Raw genomic sequence first — 17,762 nt, 5'->3', positions numbered from 1 at the left:
GCATTTTCCTTCCCCATCGGACCTGAGGCTCCCCTCCTCCATTCAGAAGTCATCTGTGGGTGTGTGGGTGTGTGTGTGTGTGTCTGTCTGTCTGTCTGTGTGTAGATTGGTGGGAGGAGTGGGCCATTCACAAATGGGCCATGCCACAATAAATGGGTAACCTGGGATGTGCTCTCCATCTTCCATAGGCAGGGGGGAAGACTGCTGCAAAAGACGCCCAGCTCAGGAAGCTCATGTGTCCCTGCAGGCCTAAGGCTCCCTGTGCCCCCACTTTCAGACACTCAGAGGAACCCTCACTGCAAGCACCCAGCTAGGGAGGCACTCTTCATCCCCCACAGACAAGAAGAGCCTGCAAAAAAGTCACCGGGAAACCTCATTCAGTCCTGAAGCAGGGAGACTCCCTTTTCCCACCCATAAGATTTAGACAGTCAAGCCTGAGCAAACTTTTTCAGCTCCAACAAACAACACTAGCAAGGATCAATGGGAATCCCAGGGGCATGGGATAAACCTGGTGGATAAAAATAGGACCACAAAGGATGGCTCTGCATATTATAGTACTATTGGAACCACAATCCCCAAAACGGATCTACATGCTAAATCTAAACAAAGCATGCTAGAATTAAAAATTGATGGAACCCACAGTATCCTAGAGCAATAGCCAAAATAACTGATATATAATTGAAAATCACTCCACATCAGGAATCAGAAAAATCACAACCTAAAGGAAAGAAGACATTTAATTGCCATCAACACTGAGGTAAATCAGACATTGGAATTATCTGAGAAAGATTCAACAAACAATTACAAATTATATTGAAATAGGCGAAAAATAAATTTTACATATCTCAGCAAAGAAACAGAAGCTATAAAAACTAAATGTAAATTAAGAGGTAAAAATTGTAATATGAGAAATAAAAACCTAGTAGGTGGACTCAATAGTACAGTGGAGATGACAGAAGATGGAATCTGTGAACTTGAGGACAGATCCATAGAATTTATTCAAATATTTTCAAACCACATCTGACAAAAGAACTTATATATAGAATAAAGAATTGTCAAAATGCAGCAGTAGAGAAACAATCAATCCCAATTAGAAAATGAGCAAAAGACATAAACAGGCATTTCCCCAAAGAGGATGTCTAGATGGAAAATAAACACATAAAAAGATATTCGATATCATTAGCTATTAGAGAAATACAAATTAAAACCACAATGAGATATCACTACACACCTATCCAAAGAGCTAAATTAAAAAATATTGATGAAACCAAAATGCTGACAAGGATGTAGAAAAATTGGATCACTCATGCATTGTTGGTAAGAACACAGCATGGTACAGCTGTTCTAGAAAATGGTTTGGCAGCTTCTAAAATAAACTAAACATGAAATTATCATATGAACCAGTAATTGCATTCATAACACCAAAGCTTAAATTCACATAAAAACCTTATACAAATATAATAACCCCAAACTGGAGAATAACCCAAATGTTTTTCAACAGGTAAATCGTTAAACAAGTGGGGATACTTCATATCATTGAAGACTACTCAGGAATAAGAAGAAACAGACTATTGATAAGTGTCACAACTCTGAGGAATATTTAGAGAATTATGCTAGGTGAAAACAAAGCCAATCCCCAATGGGTATATACTGTATGATTCTAGTTACATAACATTTTGAAAAGACAAAATTTGAAAGAGAGAGAACAAATTTGTGGTGGCCAGGGGTCAAGTGAATGGACGTAAGGTGGTGGATGTAGCCATCAAAGGACAACAGGATGGGCCCCTGCGGTGATGAAGATGTTCCATGCCTGGACGGCTTCTATGTCACTCTTCTGGCCTCGCTATTGTACTACAGCGCTGCAAGATGCTACCATTGGGAGCAACTGGGTAAAGGGGACGTAAGTTCTCTCGGTATTAATTCTTACACCTGCATGTACATCTCCAACTATCTCAAAGTTAAAAAGCTTAAGTGAAAGGAGATGCAAGATGGTGACCATTGCACGTGCACGTAGAATGAACCGTGGGAACATTTCTCGAAGGTAAAGAGCAAATCCTGTGACATACTACGAAAGGGCTTTGCTCGTGCAGTCCACAGTAAACTACAAGAAAGGAAGAAATAAATGGACCAACTAGAGGAAGGTTTGCTCACAGAGAGTTGACTTGCATCGCTGTGGGCACATGATGGCCTTGGTGGTAGTTAAAGGTGGGGTTCCATTGGGGAACTTGGAAGCTCACGGGAGGGAACCTTTACTTCCAGCCTTAGGTGGTTCCATAGAATCAGGGCCTATTCCAATCTGCACAATATCAAAGGGACCGGCGGGGGTAGTGTGAGTGTGGACATAGGTATGCTAAGGATTGCTGTACATTTCTTGGGGCACCCACCAAGAATGAGGTAGCCAACCTCAATGGGTGTCCCACATCAATGGAATGTGGGAGAGAGCTGCCTGGGAGAATACATTTCAGCAGGTTAAAAAGGTGGGGTGGGGGGTGACCAAATGGAGAGTTTGAAAGGACCCTGTCACAGTCCAGTTGGTGAAACTGGAACTCCAAACATAAACCTATATGGGTTACTCACTTTAGACCAACACACAGTTGACCATAAGAAGGGGCTTCCAAGTCCTTGCTCACTCCTAACGAGAGCAGCTTCTCTACTTCATTGATTTAGAGACTCGATCCCCTATACAGTTTGCTTCTAAATTGAAACAAACCACCAACTGTCAATCTTGACCATCCTCAAATTCTCCAACTTTAGTTTACCACCCAAGGGAGTCCACTGACTGTGGAGACAGAAAGCCAGAGGCTTTGGGGGGGGGGAGGGCAGGGGGACAAAGACCCCCAAATGACAACAGAGCTTTCCAGAATGAGCAACCAGAGTTGGAACATGGTTTGGATTCAGTCCAGGCCTCTACTGATGTGGGGCTGCAGAAACAGAACCCTGAATTCCTGATCTCAAACCACTAGTGAGAGTTCCCCAGCTCTGTGGCATAGTTCTCCTAGACATCACTGAAAAAGGAGAAATTTGCAAACATTTTGCTGGTCTGGAAAGAAAGATTTTTGGCAATGGGAGATTTGGCTCCAGCAAGAAAAAAAAAAAATGCATTGAACATTTCTCTGTCATCTCACAGGAACTCTGAGGGGAATTTTGGAGTCCTGCTTCATATTAGGAGATAAAAAGGGCATAAAACCTTTCTCCACCCCTGAATCTGGTGGTGGAGGCCTCTTCAGCGCCAAATGACACAAAAGCTCTCTTCCTTGACTTTATTTTTTTAATTAATTAATTATTTTATTTATTTGCTTTTTAGGGCCGCACATGCGGCATATGGAAGTTCCCAGGCTAAGGGTTGAATTGAATCTACAGCTGCCAGCCTACGGCTCAGCCAGAGCCATGCAGGATCCGAGCCGCACCTGCGACCTACCCCACAGCTCACGGCAACGCTGGATCCTTCACCCACTGAGCGAGGCCAGGGATTGAATCCGCATCCTCGTGGATCCTAGTCGGGTTCCTTAACCGTTGAGCCACAAAGGGAACTCCTGTATCGTAATATAATTTCAGATTTCAAGGACCACAGAGTCTTTGTCACAACTACTCTGTCATCAGAGCCTAAAAGGATCCGTAGACAATATGTAAATAAATGAGGCTCGCGTGTTCCAATAAAACTTTATTTATAAGACAGGCTACCTGTGGGATTTGCCCTACAGGCTGCAGTTAGCCACTCTAATGTAGTTTGGCTCTAGAGGGTTTGATACCAGTAATTAAATGCCCAAGTTACAAGTGGCATATATCCCTTTAACGTAAAAAGCAAAAAATAAATAAGTAAATAATTTAAAATTTAAAAATTTAAATTTCACTCACAACTCATCCAGTAGTTAAATTTACTCACAACTCATCCAGTAGTCTTCAACACATGGCCCCAACCAGGTACAGAGAGCAAGCTAGTAGCATCCTACTGTGTTCCCAAAAGGAAGAAAGCAGGAAATAGCTGGTGAATAAGATGAGTGACTACCACAGAGGGTATGTATTAAAGTTACATGTTTGTATGCCTGTCTTTCCATTACAAGGTCAATCCCTCAAGGTCCTTATCTTATGCACGGATCTAAACTAATGTCATGGATGTGTGTAAACGTGCCTGATTTGTTAATAAGGGAAAAGAGAGAAGCAGAGGGAAGAGAAAAGGAATTACAAAAAAAAGCTCGTGGAGGAGTTCCCGTCGTGGCGCAGTGGTTAACGAATCCGACTGGGAACCATGAGGTTGCAGGTTCGGTCCCTGCCCTTGCTCAGTGGGTTGACGATCCGGCGTTGCCGTGAGCTGTGGTGTAGGTTGCAGACGCGGCTCGGATCCCGCGTTGCTGTGGCTCTGGCGTAGGCTGGTGGCTGCAGCTCCGATTCGACCCCTAGCCTGGGAACCTCCATATGCCGAGGGATCGGCCCAAGAAATAGCAAAAAGACCAAAAAAAAAAAAAAAAAAACTCGTGGAGGAGTTCCCGTCGTGGCGCAGCGGAGACAAATCCAACTAGGAACCATGAGGTTGCGGGTTCGATCCCTGGCCTCGCTCAGAGGGTTAGGGATCTGGCGTTGCCGTGAGCTGGGGTGTAGGTCGCAGACGCAGCTCGGATCTGTCGTGGCTGTGGCTCTGGCGTAGGCCGGCAGCTGTAGCTCCGATTGGACCCCTAGCCTGGGAACTTCCATCTGCCTCCGGTGTGGTCCTAAAAAGCAAAAAATAAATAAATAATAATTAAAAATGTAAAAAATAGAAAACTGTAACAATAAAAACTGTAACAACAATATACATCCATGCATTCATCACCCCCCCTTTAGAAATCTTAATTGGTTATAGTATTTGTAACAGATTATTAAATAGACCTAGGTGAAGTTCCATGTGTTTCTACCCCTAATCTCATTTTCTCCCCAGAGATGATCAGTATCATGAATTTAGAATTGTCATTATCACACAAGCTTTAGTTTATTATACTTGTATCCCTAGAACATAGTACTATTTTTCGGGTTTTAAACTTTATGTGAGACAAAACCACATGAATCTTTCTGAAATTTGCTTTTGTCACTCAGTATTATGTGGTATAAAATACAATTTGAAGGCACCCTGAGGACTTCAGTTGGGTTTATGTGATACTTTATCCAGCAAATTTCTTATGTGTTTTAATAATTTATCTATAGGTTCGCTTGAATTTTCTCGAATTTTCTATGTGGACTCACACAATCTGCAAATAAAGACACAGCTTGTCTCCTCCTAATCCAATTTTTGGATACATTTTATTTTTCTGGACTTTTTGCATGGGTTAGCACCCTCAGTGTAATGCGGCACTGAAGCACTTATTAATGTTTATTGAGATCCTGACTTTATGGGAGTATGTCAAAAATGTCACAATTAAATACACGCTTGCCCGAGGTTTCAGATCGATACATTTGAATATTATCAAATACTTCTTCCGCTCGAGTGACGTGATTATATGACTGTGTTCTTTATTAGTGTGGTATATCATTTTAATAGATTTTCTTTTTTTCTTTTCTTTTTTTTTTTTTAATCTTTTGTCTTTTTAGGGCTGTACCCATGGCATATGGAGGTTCCCAGGCTAGGGTCGAATCAGAGCTGTAGCCACCGGCCTACGCCAGAGCCACAGCAACGCAGGATCTGAGCCACGTCTGCGACCCACACCACAGCTCACGGCAACGCCAGATCCTTAACCCACTGAGCAAGGCCAGGGATCGAACCCTCAACCTCATGGTTCCTAGTCGGATTCATTAACCACTGCGCCACGACGGGAACTCCGAAGTTAATTTTTAAAAGAGAATGGCAAACAGCGACTCAAAAAATAAAGAAGATAGTCTTTCTTATCCTGATTAAGACACTGAATGATTCAAGAAACTCCTGAGAAACCAGTAGAAAAGTGGAAAAGTAGCCTCAGTTTGATTACACTTCAAGAAACTGAAAAAAAGGAGTTCCCGTTGTGGCTCAGCAGTAACGAACCCTACTACTATTCATGAGGACGGAGGTTCAATCCCCAGCCTCGATCAGTGGGTTAAGGATCCGACGTTGCCGTGAGCTGTGGTGTAGGTCGCAGATGCGGCTGGGATCTGGCGTGGCTGTGGCTGTGGGGTAGGCCAGCAGCTGCAGCTCTGATTGGACCCCTAGCCTGGGAACCTCCATATGCCGCGGGCACAGCCCTAAGAAGACAAAAAAAAAAGAAAGAAACCTAGAAGAGAAAATGTAAGATCTCTGTGAAGGGACCCATTCTCAAAAGGGGCCACGCAGGATTTCTGCACACAAAAATATTTTTACCTCTTCCACCAAGCATGAGCTCACAATAAAAAAAAAAAAAGTACAACCAATTCAAGAAACCACGAATAAGAATCAGCATTAAAAAAATATAAAGAATACTATTCCTTTGAACTTCTTGTAATTGAATTATATAGGCACTGCTTAAGCGTATGAAATTGGCTAAAAAATCAGATAAGAAATTAAAAATCATGGAGGGAAATACCGTTATCGATAAAATAAACAGGAAGATTCAAAGACCGTGGAATAACATATTAAGAAATAAAAAAATATAGCTTTTGAAATTACCAACTCAATGGACATGTTGAATGACACACTGTATGCAGCTGAATACAGTAATGCTGGGCTAGAAAAATGATGTGAAAAATTACTGAAACGGAGTATAACTGAAAAGGAAATAAAAAACGTAAAAGCACAATTAAGAGACCTAGAGAATAGAATAAGAATGTTCCCCATATCTCTAATAGAAGTTCCAAAAGAGAACACACAGCATGAAAGAAAGATAATAAAATAAATCCCCCAAACACACCCAGACAAATCATAGTGAACTGCAGTTTACCAAAGACCAAGAGGTTATCTTAAAAGCTACCTGGCACAAAATTAGCAGATTATAGATAGATCGACATTGGAGTTCCCTTGCGGCACAGTGGGTTAAGGATCTGGCATTGTCCTTGCAGTGACTTAGGTCACTGCTGTGGTACAATTTCCGCCCTGGCCCGGGAACTTCTGCATGCCACAAGTGCAGCTAAAAAAAAAAAAAAAAAAAAAAAAAAGATAGACTGACTTCTTATTTCTTATCCAAAAGATAAGGAGGACAATGGGAAGCTGAGAGAAAATAACTGAATCGAGCTAACCTATTTTTTAAGGTCAAAGTCAAAAGAAGGCGATTTGTAGACAAAACTGAACTACTACCAACATATCATCCATGAAGATCTTTATACCTCTTCACCAAAATCCTGTCACCAAAACCCTGGATGCCTTTTTCTGCATCTCTACCTGGAACTCAGCAAGTCTAATACCATCACTTTGCATTTCTGTTCCATTTTCTTGTTTTCGGAGCTGGCCATATCTGGTTTTATTTTCTATTTCTGCATTTCATCTCTCTCCACTATGCATTTGTCTTTTGTGCGTGTGTGTGTGAGATTTTTTTTGGCGGGGGGGGGGGGGGCACTCTCACGGCATTTGGAGGTTCCCAGGCTAGGGATCCAATCGGAGTTGTAGCCACTGGCCTATGCCATAGCCACAGCAAAGCCTGATCCTTAACCCACTGAGCAAGGCCAGGGATCAAACCTGCGTCCTTGTGGATGCTAGTCAGATTCATTAACCACTGAGCCATGATGGAAACTCCTATTATTATTTTTTTTATGGCTGCACCCATGGCATATGGAAGTTCCCAGGCCATGGATCCAATCAGAGCTAGAGTTGCCAGCCTACACCACAACTCACGGCAATGCTGGATCCTTAACCCACTGAACAAGGCCAGGGATCAAACCCGCATCCTCATGTATACCAGTCTGGTTCGTTTCCACTATGCCACAGCAGGAACTCCTCTGGATCCTTAACCACTGCACCAGGCCAAGGATTGAACCCACACCTCCGTGGCAATCCGAGCCTCTGCAGTCAAATTCTTAACCCACTGCACCACAGCAGGAACTCCCCCAGGAGGCCTTATTTAAAGGACAGCTTGCTGGGCTCCACCCCTCATTTCTCATTCAGATCTGGTGTAAATCCTGAGAATTTACATTTCTAACAAGTTCCCAAGTGATATTGATATTGTCGATCCCAGGAATATACAGGCGTACTTCAGAGCGGCTGCAGGCTTGGCCCCAGGCCACGGCAAGAAAGTAAATATCACAGTAAAGCAAGTCACAGAAGATTTTTGCTTTCCCAGTGCATGTAAAAGTGATGTTTACACTATACTATAGTCTATAGCATAGTTTACACTATACTATAGTTCAGTAGCATTGTATCTTTAAAAATGTATATACAAAAAATAAAAATAAAAAAAGAAATAAAAGGAGATCCCATCATGGCACAGTGGTAACGAACCCAACAAGTATCCATGAGGACGTGAGTTCGATCCCTGGCCTCGCTCGGTGGGTTAAGGATCCAGCGTTGCCGTGAGCTGTGGTGGAGGTCGCAGACACAGCTTGGATCCCGCATTGCTGTGGCTGTGGTGTAGGCCGGCGGCTATAGCTCCGATTCGACCCCTAGCCTGGGAACTTCATAGCCTAAAAAGACAAGCAAACAAACAAACAAACAAATGTATATACCTTCGTTTTCTTAAAAATGCTTCAGCTAAAAAAATGCTACTCTGAGCAATGTCACCTGAGCCTTCAGCAAGTTGTAGTCGTTTTGTTGATGGACGAAGGTCTTGCCTGGATGTCGACGGCTGCTAACTGATCAGGGCAGTGACTGCTGAGGGTTGTGGTGGCTGTGGCAATTTCTTTAAATAAGATGACAATGAAGAGGGCTGCATCGATTAACTCCCATTTACAAAGGATTTCTCTGTAGCACCCCATGATGTTTGATAGCACTTTGCCCGCAGTAGAATGTCTTCCAAAATTAGAGTCAGTCCTTTCAAAACCTGTTGATGCTTTGCCAAATAAGTGAATGTCATCGTCTAAATCCTTTGCTGTCATATAAACCATCTTCGCAGCATCTTCACCAGAAGTAGATTCCACTTCAAGAAACAACTTTCTTTGCTCATCCAGGAGAAGTAACTCCTCATTCGTTACATTTTTATCCTGACATTACAGCAATTCAGTCACTCCTTCAGGCTTCACTTCTAATTCTAGTTCTCTTGCTATTTTCACCACCTCTGCAGTTCCTTCCTCCACTGAAGTCTTGAACTTCTCAGAGTCATCCATGAGGGTTGGAATCATCTTCTCCCAAACTCCTGCTAAGATTGATATTTTGACCTCTTTCCATGAATTGTGGATTTTTTTTTTTTTTTTAAGGCTGCGCTTGTGGCCTATGGAGGTTCCGAGGCTAGAGGCCCAATCAGAGCTGCAGCTGCCGGCCTACACCACAGCCACAGCCACGCCAGATCTGAGCCACGTTTTCAACTTACAGCACAGAACCTTAACCCACTGAGTGAGGCCAGGGAGCGAACCTGCATCCTCATGATTCCCAGTCAGATTCATTTCCACTGCCCCACAACGGGAACTCCATAATTTCTTATTTTTTCTTTATTTTTCTTCATTTATTTTTATTTTTTATTTTGCTGCCTTTTCTAGGGCCGCTCCCACAGCATATGGAGGTTCCCAGGCTAGGGGTCTAATCAGAGCTGTAGCCACCAGCCTACGCCACAGCCACAGCCACGCCAGATCCGAGCTGCATCGGCGACCTACATCACAGCTCACGGCAACACCAGAGCCTTAACCCGCTGAGCGAGGCCAGGGATCGAACCCGTGACCTCATGGTTCCTAGTCGGATTCGAGAACCACTGCGCCACAAGGGGAACTCCATAATTTCTTATTTTTTGAAGGAAAGATGCTAATATCTTCCACCCATACCCCTGTGGATCATCTTCCATACCCCTCCTCAGAAATGTCTAGGCTAAAGAATAAAAGGGCAAAAAGATCTAGTTACGACCTAGATCTGGTTAATTTTATCTCTGAGATGATCCCATGGAATCCGTCCATAGCAGAGGGAATATGCTGAGTGTAACACGGAGCTATGTAAGAGGCAGCTATTTCTGAGGCTGAGCTAAGCCTTGGGAGACCATGCTGCTTTTTGTTAAGTTGTCAACCAAGAGATGTGTATGTCTCCTTGTACGTTGTGCTGTGACTGTCTTCCAAATGCCACATTCCGCTGTCAGCTTGATATTTAAAACCAGCTGGCCTCACTCCACCGCCATCCATTATGCTGCATCGTTGTACAAGAAATGTGACTTCTCCGGCAGCAGACATGTCGATTCCAGGAGACCTCTTTTTCACATTTTACCATGTGGGTTTTTAAAATATATTTATCCTAGACATAGACGAGATAGCCTTGAGACAACCGAACTTGTTCAAACAGTTAATAGATTTAGACATGTTGCTCCATCTTCTCCAGATGAATTCATATGAAATATTTTTTTAAATAAAGTTGAACATCCCATCGTTGTTGGCTCAGATGCTTGCAGGGGAGTTGGCTCCTGGCACTTTCTCATTCGGGATCATCTTCCGTTGCTAAGAGACTTGCATCTTACTAAGAGACTTAGGGATGACTTCAGATCGTTGGCAGAAAATATCCTCAGAAGCTAATCTATGAATGGCCATTTTTATACAAAGAATCTTGATCCAGAGAGACTTTCAAAGATATCTTCCTTTTCTATTGAGAACAGGAGGAGCTCAAGCTACCATGGTCCATTTGCTTCAGTATTCAGGGTGACATAGACCCTGTTAGAGGCTGAATTTTCCTTCTACATCCCAAATATTTACCCTAATATAGCGTGAATGAGTGCAAATGCGTAACTATTGCACACATTTATACAGGCTGAGTGTATCAGTTATCTATTGCTGTGTACCAAATTACTGCATATATTTGTAACTGAAAACAACAAACATTTATTATCTCATAGTTTCTGTGGATTAGGAATCCGAGTGCCCCATGAGGCTGCAATCAAGATGTCAGCCAGGGGAGTTCCCTGGTGGTCTAGTGGTTAGGATTCGGTGCTCTCACTGCTACAGCCTGGGTTCAGTCCCCGGCCTGGGAACTGAGCTTCCCCCATCAAGCTGATACATGCTGGGGCAAAAAAGAAAAAGAAAAAAAAAATGCCAGCCATGACTAGAGTCTCATCTCAAAACTCAACTAGGGAAGGATCCACTTCCAAGGTCGCTACATGACTGTAGAGAGAGTTCAGCTCCTTCTGGGTTGTTGAACTGTGGGTACCAGTTCTTTGTTGCCTATTTGCCAGAGGTCATCCTCAGATCCTTGCCACGTGGGTCTCCTCAACAAGACAGCTTGCCTCATCAAAGCAAGCAAGGGGAAGAATCTGAATAGCAAGATGGCATCTGTAATCTCTTATAACCTAATCGTAGAGTGACATCTCCTCTAAGTTGAGGGAGTCCACTGAAGCGAGTTACCCAAGGGACGGGGATAACAAAAAGGCGTGAATACAAAAAGATGAGAGCACTTGGGGACTATCTTAGAAGCTACTTACTGCACTGAGCCACATGATCCCTCTCCCTTTCGTTAGGGCCACTTTCAGCTGTGTCATTTCTTCTTCTTCTTTTTTTTTTTCTTTTTAGGGCTGCACCTGTGGCATAAGGAAGTTCCCAGGCTAAAGGTCAAATCAGAGCTATAGCTTCATCTTAGGCCACAGCCACAGCAAAATTGGATCCAAACGGCATCTTCAACCTAAGCTGCAGCTTGCGGCAACACCAGATCCTTAACCCACTAAGCAAGGCCAGGGATCGAACCCACATCCTCAAGAGAATGTCGACTCCTTAACTCACTGAGCCACAATGGGAACGCCAGCTTTTTCATTTCTAAATAACATATAGGGGACATGCACATAATTAAAAATTTTTTCTGCTTACAAGGAAAATAATGTACCAGTGAATTCAGCCAGATTTGGGTCAAAAGGAGATTGACAGAAAAGGCTTTTTATTTTTCAACTCCTGATATCAATACATGTTTCTCTTTCGTGATTTATAATGTCTATCACTAGTAGAGTCCACATATATTTTTCTCCAATTTTAAAGTGACAAATTAAAGATGAACTATAACAATTTTCAAACAATGGGCGCCACATGATAGTCCCAAGTCAAGAAAGTGTCTCTAGTATCCATTAGCAAATTTCAAAACTAAATATATTAGAATCACCAGCTTGTTTGGGGTTTTTCCAATAAGGAGACTTTACACAGTTATTTAAGTATAGGCTTTTTTTTTTTTTTTTTTTTGTCTTTTGAGGGTGGCACCCTCGGCATATAGAGGTTCCCAGGCTAGGGGTTGAATCGAAGCTGTAGCTGCCGGCCTACACCAGAGCCACAGCAACGCCAGATCCGAGCCACGTCTTCAACTTACAGCACAGATCCTTAACCCAATGAGCGAGGCCAGGGATCAAACCCTCGTCCTCATGGATGCTCGTCAGATTTGTTTCCACCGAGCCACAACGGGAACTCCAGTATAGGCATTTTTATCAGGGAGGCAACGTCAGGAAACACCAGTGGGGAAGTGGGGAAATGAAAATGGAAGTGAATGCAACCAATAAAGAATGCGTTTTGGGGAGTTCCTGTCATGGCGCAGTGCAAACGAATCCGACTAGGAACCATGAGGCCGAGGGTTTGATCACTGGCCTCGCTCAGCAGTTTAAGGATCTGGCGTTGCCGTGAGCTGTGGTGTAGGTCACAGACGCAGCTCAGATCTGGCATTGCTGTGGCTGTGGTGTAGGCCAGCAGCTACAGCTCCAATTGGACCCCTAGCCTGGGAACCTCCATATGCCACGGGTGCGGCCCTAAAAAGACAAAAAAAAAAGGAGTTCCCATCGTGGCGCAGTGGTTAACGAATCCGACTAGGAACCATGAGGTTGCGGGTTCGGCCCCTGCCCTTGCTCAGTGGGTTAACCATCCGGCGTTGCCGTGAGCTGTGGTGTAGGTTGCAGACGCGGCTCGGATCCCGAGTTGCTGTGGCTCTGGCGTAGGCTGGCGGCTACAGCTCCGATTCGACCCCTAGCCTGGGAACCTCCATATGCCGCGGGAGCGGCCCAAGAAATAGGAAATAGACAAAAAAAAAAAAAAAAAAAAAAAACTGAGTAAAAGACAAAAAAAAAAAGAATGCGTTTTTAAGCTAGTTACCATTGTGGCAACAGGAGGTCAGCTCCAGTGGGGAACCATGGGAGACAGTGAAGAATATACCTCAGAGTTATCCCAACTAAGGATGGGAAATCTGGGGTATTTATTCACTAACTCTCTATTGCCATTGGTTGAAGACTGCTTCCGGAAGCATTAACTCTCAGGCAGTTTATGCTTACTGTGTGTGAGATCTGAGCATGCTCCCCCAACCAAAGGGGATAAAAAGGCCCTCTGGCAGAATCACAGGTGTCCACAGGAAGCAGCCTTCAGCATGTAACGATGAGTATAGAAGAAATACAGATGGGGGACCAATAGCAATCACGGTAATGAAAGAGATGCTGAGAAACCACCCAGGCCTTTCCCTGCTTTCATCAAAGGCTGTATCTAAAAACACCCCTAAGGAGACAAGCAGTTCTCATTTCATGTCAGGTTGCATCACACATTCCTGATCACGGCAGGCAAGTAGTGAGATAAAGCTAAGTTCTGAAATGCAGAGGAAGCAGCTCCCCAAAGAGCCTGCACCCCACTAAACAAAAGCAATGCTTCTAAGTAGCAACAATTTGAATGCTTTATTGATTGATTCTTGGATTGCGCAGGCTTCCGGAAGATCATTTGATCATCTGACAGCCTACAAAGTATTCTTGGAAGTAGAGATAGGCCCCAGCAGCCCCAAGGCACTGTGGGAGGTTGGGACCTATCACATCAGTTGGAGTAACCTAGGAGGCCCTGATGGGCCACTAGAGCCCCCAACAAATCCTAGGAAGTAGTGCTGGTCCCTGCCAGCCCCAAAGCCCACATAAGATCCAAGATAAAAGGACATCTGATTTTCTAATGCCAAGACCCTTTTCGCACACAGAGCCCATTGAAGAATGGAATCAGCAGCAGGTACACTCTCACCGTCATGCATTTTTTTCAGCCTTTTTAAAAATTAGAGTTGATTTACAATGGTTCTTCAATTTCCATTGTACAGCAAAGTGACCCAGTCACACGTAGTTCCCTGCGCTGAACAGCAGAGGCCTGTTGCCCATCCTTTCCAAATGGAAAGCAACTGACCTCAAGTTATAACCGAACTACGATTCCTTCACCAAACGGAGCTTTTTCCCAATTTAAATTGAATCAATTTGACTCAACAAGGGAAACCTGACCCGGCCTGGACACGGACTGGATTGACAGATGGATAGCTCTTTCTCGAGTCCGTGGGTGGTGGTGCATGGCTGTTCTTGGTTGGTGGAGCGATTTGTCTGGTTAATTCCGATAACAAACGAGACTCTGGCATGCTAACTGGTTACACACCCCCCCCCAGCGGTCAGCATCCAAAATAAATAAATAAAAATAAACTGAATCAACATTTGAAGTCACTGGTGAAAGGATTAACAGCTCGCCCAAGACAGAGTCTTATTTGTTTCCCTTTGTATCTCTGATCCAATTTGGGGACTAATAAATAAGCATCAATTAAATAGATAAGTGCCTTACTTTTCCTCTAAGTCAGAGACGACCCCTAAGCACCTCTTTGGAATCAAAGGAGTGCAGTGTCTAACTTCAAGTACATATGGGAACCAAAGAGTTAAATATACAGAGTTGTCGACTGCGGGAATTCTCAGAGCCTTGAATATGCCAAGCTGCATTTTTAAGTCAACGGGCTAGGGGAGGTAGCATGAGGGGCAATCTCTGAACTTAATTAACTTACACTAAACTCTTTTTTTTTTTTTTCCTGTAAAGCATTTCAAAATCCCAAAGAATTTTGAGACACTCCAACTTTTTTTTTTTTCTTTTTTGGCTGCCCCGCTCCCAGGCCAGGGATGAGGTCCAAGCTGCAGTTGCGACCTATGCCACAGGGGTGGCAACACTGTGGATCCTTAACCCGCTGTGCTGGGCTGGAGGTCGAACCTGCATCCCAGTGCTCCAGAGATACCACAGATCCCACTGCACCACAGCGGGAACAAGACACGCTAACTCTTGAAGGCTGCTTAATAATTGAAAATCGTAAGGGGATTTTAGGGCAAGGGTGTGGCCGAGATGAGAGCAGAGAGATGGGATCGTAGTGTCTTAGGGTCCCACATTAACTGATTGTGGCCACTGGTAAAAATTAGATGTCATTACATAAGACAAAGTGCTATAAAAGTCCCCAGGTACTTCCCTCAATCATGATACATCCCTGCTGACAATTAGGTCTGCTCCATCTTTGAACTGCATAACCTAACCAGTACCAAACCTGAGACCTGGGTAAACAGGGTGCCTTACCTGGGCCCCTCACCTATAGGGAGACCCACAGTTTATACTTTAAAGTTTAGAAGATCTTGCTGTAGATTTCATCTAGCTGTGCCCTTCACACGAGGCAAATAATCCCTAGAGCTAAGAGGATGTATCCACTCAAAGCCCACAACTCATCTTCTGGGACAAGCTCCGGGTCTCAGGACCCTGAGATTCTCTGCTCAGAGGGACCCAAGCCATTTCCAGGGCGCATGCAAGTCCATCCCTGAGTCTATCCTCCTGAGAGCAGACTGTGAGAATGGATGGTTGGGGATGGGGGTGCAGGTGTCAATGAAACTTAGTCACTTGAGCTATAAGCGCGGTTCAGGAGCAAGCGAGAGGTGGAAAGAAAAGGGGAAGGCATTGCACTGCTCAGGTCATCACTGATGCTCTAGCCTCAAGCCCTGAAAGTGTTAAGAAATGCGCTCCTTGCCGGCCCAGTTTTCCCATTCACTGAGCTCGTGTGAGGAGACAATGGCGATGCGGCAAAAATTGATGTTTATTCCAGGAAAAACATCACTTGCGACTTCCTCATCATTTGCACGATTATAAATGATCAGGCAACAGGTGGCGTTTCCAAGACCTATCTCAAACATCTCTCTGTACTCGCTGCTGTCACATTTTGCAAGCATGTGCAAGAGATACACGCCTCTACGTGGCCATTCCGATGATCCGTGTCACCCCCAAGAAGACATTTTAAAAGACCTCAGAAGAAACAATGCATGTCACAACAGTGCACTTGCATCAATTCCCAAGGAATCGTTGAAAAATCAAAGACTGCTTCAGCCAATAGGCTATGCTGTAATAACTCAGTATAACTCTGGTAACTCTGTGATAACTCTGCTCAGTGCGTGAACTTCTTTTTTTGCCCATATGCAAGCTGAAAACTGAAATTTGTTGTTGTTGTTGTTGTTGTTTTGTCTTTCTGTCTTTTCTAAGGCCACACGCGTGGCATATGGAGGTTCCCAGGCTAGGGGTCTAATCGGAGCTGTAGCCACCAGCCTACATCACAGCCACAGCAACGCGGGATCCAAGACGTGTCTGCGACCTGCACCACAGCTCAGGGCAATGCCGGATCCTTAACCCACTGAGCGAGGCCAGGGATCGAACCCACATCCTCATATATCTTAGTCGGGTTCGTTACGGCTGAACGATGATGGGAACTCCAGAAAACCAGCTTTTAATTCAATGACCTAAAGTGTCCCAACACCTATGCTCACACTTCATCAGCAAGAACTGAGCACGTGGCCCTTCCAGAGGATGGACAGCTGGGAAATGTGGTCTAGCCACGGGCTAGAAGAAATGAGTCTGACGAGCATCTGACCACTCTCTGCCAAAGCTGGCATAAGTGTTTCTTTAGGGGGTCTATTAGTTTTCTAGGGCTCTCATAACAAGCTACCATAAACCGGTGGCTTATAACAACAGCAATTTATATCTTCGCAATTCTGAAGCCTAGACGTCTAAAATCAAGACGGCAGGGTCGTGCTCCCTCTGAAAGCTCTAAGGAAGAATGCTTCGCTGCTTCTTCCAGCTTGTGATGGTAGCCAGCAATCCTTGCCATCCTAAGGCTTTTAGCTACATTACTCCACTTTTCTGTCTAATCTTCATTTGGCCACCTTCCCTGTGCGTGTATGTCTATCTCCAAATCTCTCTCTCCATGTAAAGAAACCAGTCATCTGATTCAGGCACCACCTTAATTCCATATGGCCTCCTCTTAACTTGATTACATCTGCAAAGAACTTATTTCCAAATAAGGTTACATGCATAGGTACCCCGGAGTTAAGGCTTCAGTATCTTCAGCATATTGCTGGGGGCAGCGCAATTCAATCCACTACGGAGGGAATATTAGTCTTTCATTCAACAGTTTTCGTAGATCAGGAGATCAGGCTCAGCATCTCACCAGGCTGAAATCTAGGGTGCTGGTTCTCATCTAAAGCTCAAGGTCCTCTTCCAAGTTCACTGGTTGTGGCATAATTGAATTGTCTGTGGTTCCAGGACTGAGGTTCCAGGGTTTGGTTTGGCTTTTTGGCTGTCTGCTGGCCAGAGCTCATCTACATCTTCAAAGTCAGCAGGAGCACATTCCTCTGAAGCTTCTGCTCATTGGTTAAGGCAGCCCCCCCCCCAAGAAATCTGTTTTGATTAGCTCAAAGTCACCTGATTAGTAAGCTAATTACAGGATGATATCTTATTATATTCCCAAGTTTCCACCCACACTCAAGGAGAGGAGAGAATAGGGTTTGGATCATTGAGAGACCATCTTAGAATTCTGCCTACCCCAGGGGCAGGCTTCTTTTAAGCCCAGGAAGATTTAGAATTAAAACACAATTCTAGAAGAGTGATGTGTTTTGATGGGGGGTGGGGGGGAGGCATGAAGGAATCTGCATTTATTTGGCAGTTATGTGCTTGAAGTGTTTGAAGAAATTGTCTAAAACGTT

The 17,762-nt window shown here is 44.1% G+C and overlaps 1 pseudogene; it reads left to right on the top strand.

The window, feature by feature from the left end:
• The first annotated feature begins 1,793 nt into the window (after positions 1-1,793).
• The window catches only part of LOC125118015 (tripartite motif-containing protein 60-like), a 38,026-nt pseudogene continuing 22,057 nt past the window's right edge, over positions 1,794-17,762 (top strand).

This window comes from Phacochoerus africanus, chromosome X, assembly GCF_016906955.1.
Source record: "Phacochoerus africanus isolate WHEZ1 chromosome X, ROS_Pafr_v1, whole genome shotgun sequence".
Lineage (NCBI taxonomy): Eukaryota > Metazoa > Chordata > Mammalia > Artiodactyla > Suidae > Phacochoerus > Phacochoerus africanus.
The sequence above is the reverse complement of the archived record's forward strand: the minus strand, read 5'-3'. Positions and strand labels throughout refer to the sequence as shown.